The 9763-nt window shown below is 38.2% G+C and overlaps 1 pseudogene across 1 annotated transcript; it reads right to left on the bottom strand.

Moving 5' to 3' along the window:
* Positions 1 to 1900: 1900 nt before the first annotated feature.
* LOC308619315 (kelch-like protein 7) lies at positions 1901 to 3005 on the bottom strand (annotated as a pseudogene). Its single transcript has 2 exons — positions 2887 to 3005; positions 1901 to 2786 (listed from the first exon to the last, which is right to left on the bottom strand). The product of its transcript is annotated as a kelch-like protein 7 (transcript).
* Between the last annotated feature and the right edge of the window lie 6758 nt (positions 3006 to 9763).

The following is a 9763-nucleotide window of genomic DNA, read 5'->3' as shown; positions in this document are numbered from 1 at the left end:
TAGCCACACTTGTCTCTACTGAGAAGTCTGTGAGGTCCCCAAGGGCAAAGGCTGCCCTAAGAATCCCTGCACCTTCAGCATCTCAATTCTGCCTGGCACAAGTTCTTGCTCAATCACATCTCAGGAAACACCAACCCAGTGAATGGTTGATAAATGGATGGATGAAGTATAAATGAATACTAAGGTCACATAATCTAGGGCTTGACTAGAGAAACAACACAATGATGCCTGTTGTCACCATTTTTATTCAGTATAGTACTAAAAGTCCTAGCCAAAGCAGTTGGGCAATTGGGCAAGAAAAAGAAATGGAATTGATTATAATTGGAAAGGAAGCAGAAAAATTATCTGTGTTCACAGATGACATGATCTGATAATGTAGGAAACTCTAAAGATTACACACACACTCACAAAGAAAAATTGATCTCCTTCAAAGAGACAACTGAGGTTTTTTTGCAACTTTTTCAGCAAAGTTTCAGGATACAAAATCAACAGACAAAAATCATTTGTGTTTTTATACAGTAGCAATAAGCAACCTGAAAAGGAAGTTAAGAAAACAATTCCATTTACGATAGCATCAAAAAGAAGAAAATACTTCAGAATAAACTTAACCAAGGAGGTGAAAAACTTATACATTGAAAACTACAAAATGTTACCAAAAGAAATTTTTAAATAAATGAAAAGACATCTGTGCACTTGGATTGGAAGACTTAATATAGTTAATATGTTAATACTTCCCAAAGCAATCTGCAGATTTAATGCAATCCTTGTCAAAATTGCAGTGGTGTGTTTTGCAAAAATAGAAAAATCCATCCAAAAATTCAGATGGAATATCAAGGGACCTGATAGCCAGCACAGTCTTTTTTTTTGTTCAATTAAGTCAACTTTTATTTTGGCATCAATATTATAAAATATTCCCATGCTACAGTTTGAGAACACCAATTCTAAGAGAATAGAACACTGGATTCAGATAAATAACTCTTTTAGTAATCATTAAGCGCTTGAAAACTTTAAAAACAGGTACAGGTGGGGAAGGGAAGATTCAGCAGGCTTCATGAAAGGACCATGACAAGAACAATATCATTTCAGTTCAGTATAGCAACGCAAGATTTCTTTATCTACTACTTTATCAACTTGTCTACTAGAAAAAATGTTAAGATTTTCTTTCTTATTATTTTTCAGTTAGCAATTAATACAAATATTTGCCGCCTCTCACAAATGCTATCCCAGGAATATCTAAAGGTAAGAGTTTATAGGAATATTGGCTTAATTCTAGAGAATTCAATTAAGTAGTACTGCTTAAATTGTTCTCTTTGAAGGAGATCAATTCAGTGAAAATAATCATTTGGGGCTAGTATAGGACACACATCAATGGGTTCCATTTAATGATAGTTAAAACCATTTTAACATCTCTGAAAATATTAAGTTCAAGAATTTTAAAACAATTCTTATACGGTACTTATTATTAAGCAGTCTACTTGAATTGAATAATGAAATAATGTTAGCCTTGGGAGATTCAAGGTAAATAAGAATAACATAATGAAATCAGCCTCCCCAAATGTTTTAATATTAGAAATAATAAAGACAACCCATTTATATAAAAATATTACATTTAAATAATAGTAAATGGTGACATTTTTCAAGATGAAGTTTTTAGAAGAAAGGAGAGGCTGGTACTTCTAACAGAAATATTTAATAAATAGTGTAATGGGATTCTAATGGTATTATCATTAGGGAATAAATAATAATGGATGGAATGAAGATGTTTTCATTTGTAATTATATCCTCAGTTATCTAAATTTTTCCACTGGAAGTCTAAAATCTTGTGATTGAGTATACAGAAGAGCGTTAAGTATGTGCCACTTACAAGAGCAAAGTAAGACATCAAATAAGAATTCTGAAGTTACAGTCTCATTTCCAGGATCCTGCAGAATACTGATCTTGTTTTTTTCAACTTTGGGTTAAAATATCTACAAGACTGTGGTTGGGAGCCTCTAAATGCAGTAGTCATGTTTCTTTCTTCTGGGACTTGTGCCCTCTACCAGTTCTTCTCGATCTTCTGGAGACAGGAGATGATACCTCATTCCACTTATTACCATCTTAAAGCATTCAGGATTGTCTTGAATAAGTGGTTCAGCTTGTACTGTTTTACTTAAGAAATTCTTTGATGCAAGACAAAACCTGACTTTAGCAAGGATGTCAACCATAAATGGCTGGCAGTGAGGTTCATCATATTTCAACCACCTGACTGCAGCATCATAAACCTGACCCTCTGCTCTTACAGTCAGAGTGTCCTGGTTGAGAAGATGTGTAACTCATCAAGTTGTAGAAACTCATCAGTTTTATAAACTTCAGTAAAACGCTGATGAATAAAGTCATCTGCAGTTGCTTTCAATTCAGGACACTCTAGACCCTCTGCTAGCACACTTATACCAAGACCATTTGAAGCATCAACTTGTTCTTTCCAAAAAATCTACACACATTTTCTTCACAGGTTCAATCTGGTACTGGTTTGCTGCATCTAACAAAGACTGAACATTGTTGCTATTCACAGAAATTCTAGTAGTATAAGCGAATTCCACAAGTTGTTCAATAATGGTCAGGTTCAGCATCTTTGAGTTCTGCTTCAAAGGACGTTGATTCAAGCATGTTAGCTGTGAATATTAAGTTTAAAAAAATGACTGGCTGCAGCAAGGACAACACGATGCGCAGGTATCTTTCTTTCCTGGACTTTAAGGATCACATCACACAATATTTTCTTTGGATTTATGTCGCTTGTCAACAAGGTTCTGTAATCAGTACCTCCCAGCGTGATTTCAAATTGACCCTGGGTACAAATCTCTGGGTAGACTGTAGATTCAACTACAGTTGGTGGTGGATTTAAATCACTGTTTCCACATGTTATTCATGATGCTCATGAAGCCCGCCAACAATTTAGCTTCTTCTCGAGCAGCAAGTTTCTTCTCAGTCTTCTTCTTGCTGCTCTTCTCCACACCATAGGCTGCCATCCTCCCTCAGCACGGTTCACGCCAGGGCTTGCCAGGCCAGGAGAGGGGCTGCATGCTCCTGGCACACTGAGGATTCTGCTTACCAAACACCAAAGCCAGGACTGCAGCTGCAACACCCTGCTCCCAAATGCGTGGGCAGTGGTGGCCTAGCCACTGTGGTAGGACAAGGTCGGATGGCCCCCTCAGAAGCTCACAGGGAGGAAATGTTGCTGGCTGGGCTGCATCTCCCATCTCCAGCAGAACTGGAGCCCGGAGGAGGAGCTTGCACTGCCAGCACAGTCTTGAAAGAGCAGAACAAAGTTGGAGGTCGCACACTTCCTGATTTCAAAATATATTACAAAGCTACAGTAATCAAAACAGTGTGGTAGGGGCTTCCCTGGTGGCGCAGTGGTTGAGAGTCCACCTGCCGATACAGGGGACATGGGTTCATGCCCCGGTCCGGGAAGATCCCACATGCCACGGAGTGGCTGGGCCCATGAGCCATGGCCTCTAAGCCTGCGCGTCTGGAGCCTGTGCTCCACAACGGGAGAGGCCACAACAGTGAGAGGCCCACGTACCACCAAAAAAAAAAACAAAAAACAAAACAGTGTGGTACTTGCATAAAGACAGATCAGTGAAATAGAATAGGTAGCTCAGAAATATATCCTTGAACATAAGGACAAATGAGTTTTGACAGGGGTTCCAAGACAACTCAATGGGGAAAGGACTATCTTTTCAACAAATAGTGCTGAGAAAACAAGATATGCACATATAAAAGAATGAAGTTGGACCCTTACTTTACATCATATGGAAAAATTTATCAGAGGTACTTCCCTGGTGGTGCAGTGGTTAAGAATCTTCCTGCCAATGCAGGGGACATGGGTTTGATCCCTGGTCCAGGAAGATTCCACATGCCGTGGAGCAACTAAGCCCATGTGCCATGACTACTGAAGCCCGCATGCCTAGAGCCTGTGCTCTGCAACAAGAGAAGCCACTGCAAATGAGAAGCCCACGCACCGCAACGAAGACCCAATGTAGCCAAATAATAATAATAAATAAATAAAAACCTTAAAAAATTTATTAGAACTCAAAGGCCTAAACATAAGAGCTAAGACTATAAAACTTTTAGAAGAAAACAGGGAGAAAGGTTCATGACTTTGGGTTTGGCAATGATTTCCTAGATATAACACCAAAAGCACAGGCAACAAAGAACAAGTAGATAAATTGAACTGCATCTAAATTTAAAACTTCTATGCATCAAAAGACACCATCAACAGAGTGAAAAGACAACCCACAAAATAGAAAAAGCATTTGCAAATGATGTATCTGATAAGAGGTTAATATTCAGAATATACAGACTGGATAAATATACAAATATGTATGTATAAATATACAAACTCATACAACTCAACAATTTTTAAATGAACTAAAAATGGGCAAAAGACTTGAATAAACATTTCTCCAAAGAAGATATACAAATGGACAATAAGCACATAAAAAATGCTCAGCATCACTAATTATTAAGGAAATTATTATTATTTCCTAATTATTTCCTTAAATTATTAAGGAAATGTGCAAAAGCTTTGAAGTTTCATTAGGTCCCATTTGTTTATTTTTGTTTTTGTTCTCATTACTCTAGGAGGTGGATCAAAAAACATTTTGCTGTGATTTATGTCAAAGAGTGTTCTTCCTATGTTTTCCTCTAAGAGTTTTATAGTGTCTGGTCTTACATTTAGGTCTTTAATCCATTTTGAGCTTATTTTTGTGTGTGGTGTTAGGGAGTGTTCTAATTTCATTCTTTTACATGTAGCTGTCCAGTTTTCCCAACACCTCTTAATGAAGAGACTGTCTTTCCTCCATTGTATATCTTTGAATCCTTTGGCATAGATTAGTTGATCATAGATGTGTGGGTTTATCTTTGGACTTTCTATCCTGTTCCATTGATCTATATTTCTGTTTTTGTGCCAGTACCATATTGTCTTAATTACTGTAGCTTTGTAGTATAGTCTGAAGTCAGGGTGCCTGATTCCTCCAGCTCCATTTTTTTCCCTCAAGATTGCTTTAGCTATTTGGGGTCTTTTTTTCTCCATACAAATTTTAAGATTTTTTGTTCTAGTTCTGTAGAAAATGCCACTGGTAATTTGATAGGGATTGCATTCAATCTGTAGATTGCTTTGGGTAGTATAGTCATTTTCAGTATTGATTCTTCCAATCCAAGAACATGGCATATCTCTCCATCTGTTTGTGTCATCTTTGATTTCTTTCATCAGTGTCTTATAGTTTTCTGAGTACAGGTCTTTTACCTCCTTTGGTAGGTTTATTCCTAGGTATTTTATTTTTTTGTTGCAATGGTGAATGGGACTGTTTCCTTAATTTCTCTTTCTGATCTTTTGTTGTTCGTGTATAGGAATGCAAGAGATTTCTGTGTATTAATTTTGTAGCCTGCAACTTTACCAAATTCATTGATTAGCTCTAGTAGTTTTCTGGTAGCATCTTTAGGCTTCTCTATGTAGAGTATCATGTCATAGGCAAACAATGACAGTTTTACTTCTTCTTTTCCAATTTGTATTCATTTTATTTCTTTTTCTTCTCTGATTGCCATGGCTAGGACTTCCAAAACTATGTTGAATAAGAGTGGTGAGAGTGGACATCCTTGTCTTGTTCCTCATTTTAGAGGAAATGCTTTCAGTTTTTCACCACTGAGAATGATGTTTGCTGTGGGTTTGTCATATATGGCCTCTATTATGTTGAGCTAGGTTCCCTCTATGCCCACTTTCTGGAGAGGTTTTATCATACGTCGGTGTTGAATTTTGTAAAAAGCTTTTTGTGTATCTATTGAGTTGATCATATGGTTTTCATTCTTCAATTTGTTAATATTGTGTATCACATTGGTTGATTTGCATATACTGAAGAATCCTTGCATCCCTGGGGTAAGTCCCACTTGATCATGGTGTATGATCCTTTTAATGTGTTGTTGGATTCTGTTTGCTAGTATTTTGTTGAGGATTTTTGCATCTATATTCACCAGTGATATTGGTTTGTAATCTTCTTTTTTTGTAGTATCTCTGTCTGGTTTTGGTATCAGAGTGATGGTGACCTCATAGAATGAATTTGGGAGTGTTCCTTCCTCTGCAATTTTTTGGAAGAGTTTCAGAAGGATGGCTGCTAGCTCTTCTCTAAATATTTGATAGAATTTGCCTGTGAAGCCATCTGGTCCTGGACTTTTGTTTGTTGGAAGATTTTTAATCACAATTTCAATTTCATTACTTGTGATTGTTCTGTACATATTTTCTAATTCTTCCTGGTTCAGTCTGGAAAGTTATACCTTTCTAAGAATTTGTCCATTTCTTCCAGGTTGTCCATTTTATTGGCATAGAGTTGCTTGTAGTAGTCTCTTAGGATGCTTTGTATTTCTGTGGTGTCTGTTGTAACCTCTCCTTTTACATTTCTAATTTTATTGATTTGAGTCCTCTCCCTCTTTTTCTTGATGAGTCTGGCTAAAGGTTTATCAATTTTGTTTATCTTCTCAAAGAACCAACTTTACTTTTATTCATCTTTGCTATTGTTTTCTTTGTTGCTATTTCATTTATTTCTGCTCTGGCCTTTATGATTTCTTTCCTCCTACTAACTTTGGGTTTTGTTTGTTCTTCTTTCTCTTGTTCCTTTAGGTGTAAGGTTAGATTGTTTATTCAAGATTTTTCTTGTTTGTTGAGGTAGGATTTTATTGCTATAAACTTCCCTCTTAGAACTGCTTTTGCTGCATCATTTTTTGATTTCCTCTTTGATTTCTTCAGTGATCCCTTGGTTATTTAGTAACATATTGTTTAGCCTCCACGTGTTTGTGCTTTTTCCATTTTTTACCTGTAATTGATTTCTAATCTCATAGTGTTGTGATAGGCAAAGATGTTTGGTATGATATCAGTTTTCTTAAATTTATCGAGGCTTGACTTGTGACCCAAGATGTGATCTATCATGGAGAATGTTCTGTGTGCACTTGAGAAGAAAGTGTAATCTACTATTTTTGGATGGAATGTCCTAAAATATCAATTAAATCTATCTGGTCTATTGTGTCATTAAGGCTTGTGTTTCCTTATTAATTTTCTGTCTGGATGATCTGTCCTTTGGTGTAAGTGAGGTGTTAAAGTTCCCCACTATTACTGTGTTACTTTCGATTTCCTCTTTTATAGCTGTTAGCAGTTGCCTTATGTATTGAGGTGCTCCTATGTTGGGTGCATATATATTTATAATTGTTATGTGTTCTTCCTGGATTGATCCCTTGATCATTATGTAGTGTCCTTATCTCTTGTAACAGTCTTTACTTTAAAGTCTATTTTATCTGTTATGAGTATTACTACTCCAGCTTCCTTTGGATTTCCATTTGCATGGAATATCTTTCTTCATCCCCTCACTTTCAGTCTGTATGTGTCCTTAGGTCTGAAGTGGGTCTCTTGTAGACAGCATATATATGGCTCTTGTTTTTGTATCCATTCAGTGAGCTTATGTCTTTTGGTTGGAGCATTTGATCCATTCACATTTAAGGTAATTATCTATATGTATGTTCCTATTACCATTTTCTTAATTGTTATGGGTTTGTTTTTGTAGGTCCTCTTCTTCTCTTGTGTTTCCCACTTAGAGAAGTTCCTTTAGCATGTGTTGTAGAGCTGGTTTGGTGGTGCTGAATTCTCTTAGCTTTTGCTTGTCTGTAAAGCTTTTGATTTCTCCATTGAATCTGAATGAGATCCTTGCCGGGTAATCTTGGTTGTAGGTTCTTCCCTTCCATCACTTTAAATATATTGTGCCACTCCCTTCTGGCTTGTAGAGTTTCTGCTGAGAAATCAGCCGTTAACCTTATGGGAGTTCCCTTGTATGTTACTTGTCATTTTTCCCTTGTTGCTTTCAATAATTTTTCTTTTTCTTTAATTTTTGTCAATTTGATTACTAAGTGTCTTGGCGTGTCCCTCCTTGGGTTTATCCTGGCTGGGACTCTCTGTGTTTCCTGGACTTGGGTCACTGTTTCCTTTCCCATGTTAGGGAAGTTTTCAACTATAATCTCTTCAAATATTTTCTCGGGTCCTCTCCTTCTGGGACCCCTATAATGTGAATGTTGTTCATTTAATATTGTCCCAGAAGTCTCTTAGGCTGTGTTCATTTCTTTTCATTCTTTTTTCTTTATTCTGTTTCACAGCAGTGAATTCCACCATTCTGTCATCCAGGTCACTTATCCGTTCTTCTGCCTCAGTTATTCTGCTATTGATTCCTTCTAGTGTATTTTTCATTTCAGTTATTGTATTGTTCATCTCTGTTTGTTTGTTCTTTAATTCTTCTAGGTGTTTGTTCTTTCATTCTTCCAGGTCTTTGTTAAACATTTCTTGCATCTTCTCGATCTTTGCCTCCATTCTTTTTCTGAGGTCCTGGATCATTTTCATTATCATCATTCTGAATTCTTTTTCTGGAAGGTTGCCTATCTCCACTTCATTTAGTTGTTTTTCTGGGGTCTTATCTTGTTTCTTCATCTGGTACATAGTCCTCTGCCTTTTCATTTTGTCTATCTTTCTGTGAATGTGGTTGTTGTTCCACAGGCTGCAGAATTGTAGTTCTTCTTGCTTCTGCTGTCTGCCCTCTTTTATCACAGTTTTTAACAAATTTTTTTTTTAAACTATATGCCCATCAGAACAAGGAGGCTTTGTAGAAGAACAGAAAAAGGAGTTAGGTGTAGAGTTGCCATATTCAGGAGAAGAAGAAAAAATATAAGACACCCAGTTAAATCTGAACCTCACATGAGTCATCTTTAATTTTTTAGTATGAGTATACCCCATGCAATATTTGGGTCATAGTTACATCCAAAAATCATTTGTTGTTTTTCTGAGATTCAAATTTGCCTTGGTGTCCTATATTTTATCCAGAAACCCTAGTTAGGTCCTGACCCAGGATCCTGAGCTATCTTCCTGGATATGTCTACTTCCAGAGCCTCTGCCGTGGGCCACATGCCTCCCCCTAATGTCCAGCTCACCCAGCACGTTCTTCTCTCCACTTGGATAGTGGAGCTGTTTTCCTACAGGAAGAGGATGTGCTGGGCCAGGGAACCCTGCACTGGAGGACATGCAAGTTCAAGTTCTCTCTGTCAATTACACAATCCCAATTCTGCCAAGTATCTTTCCTTCAGCCTGGGTCAGGCATTGCGCTGTGGGTGCCAGAAACCACACAGGCATTACAGGGTCCTGGGTGCTTGTACAGCGAGTTTCACAGGGCAGAGGGAGCCCAGAGGAGAGGGAGGCAGCTGCACTGTGCTGGTGGGGCCAGAGCAGGCCCAGCAGAAGCCTCAAGATGATTATAAGAAGGTCAGGGGATTCAGTGTTCACTAAGTCTTGTGAGCCGGACTTTGAGTCCGAGTGGTTGGCATGGCTGCACAGAATAGGGGATCCCCTCTAGTGAGCCTAGGGCTTGTACTAACTCTTTGGTTAACAGGAACTTCTAGAAGTTTATTAAACTGTCTTTTCATGTGACTAGGTTCACAGACTAGAAGCAGGATGGAGAATGGACTGGGAAGGTGAGACTGGAAACAGAATAACCCCTGGGAGACATCTGTTCCCCACCATTGCCCAGATGGGGAGGATGAGGGACTGATGACAGGATGGATAGAACAGGTGCGTCTCATCAGCAGGTGGAACTCCTGGTCTGCAGACCAAGGGCCAGACAGCATGTTCTCCAAGTCAGAGTCCCCTGGGCAGCTTCTTTGAGCACCGCTGGCCCTGCCTCCTGGGGCACCCACTTTATCAGAT

This window comes from Mesoplodon bidens, assembly GCF_964165515.1.
Source record: "Mesoplodon bidens genome assembly, chromosome: 6".
In the NCBI taxonomy this organism is placed as follows: Eukaryota; Metazoa; Chordata; class Mammalia; order Artiodactyla; family Ziphiidae; genus Mesoplodon; species Mesoplodon bidens.
The sequence above is the reverse complement of the archived record's forward strand: the minus strand, read 5'-3'. Positions and strand labels throughout refer to the sequence as shown.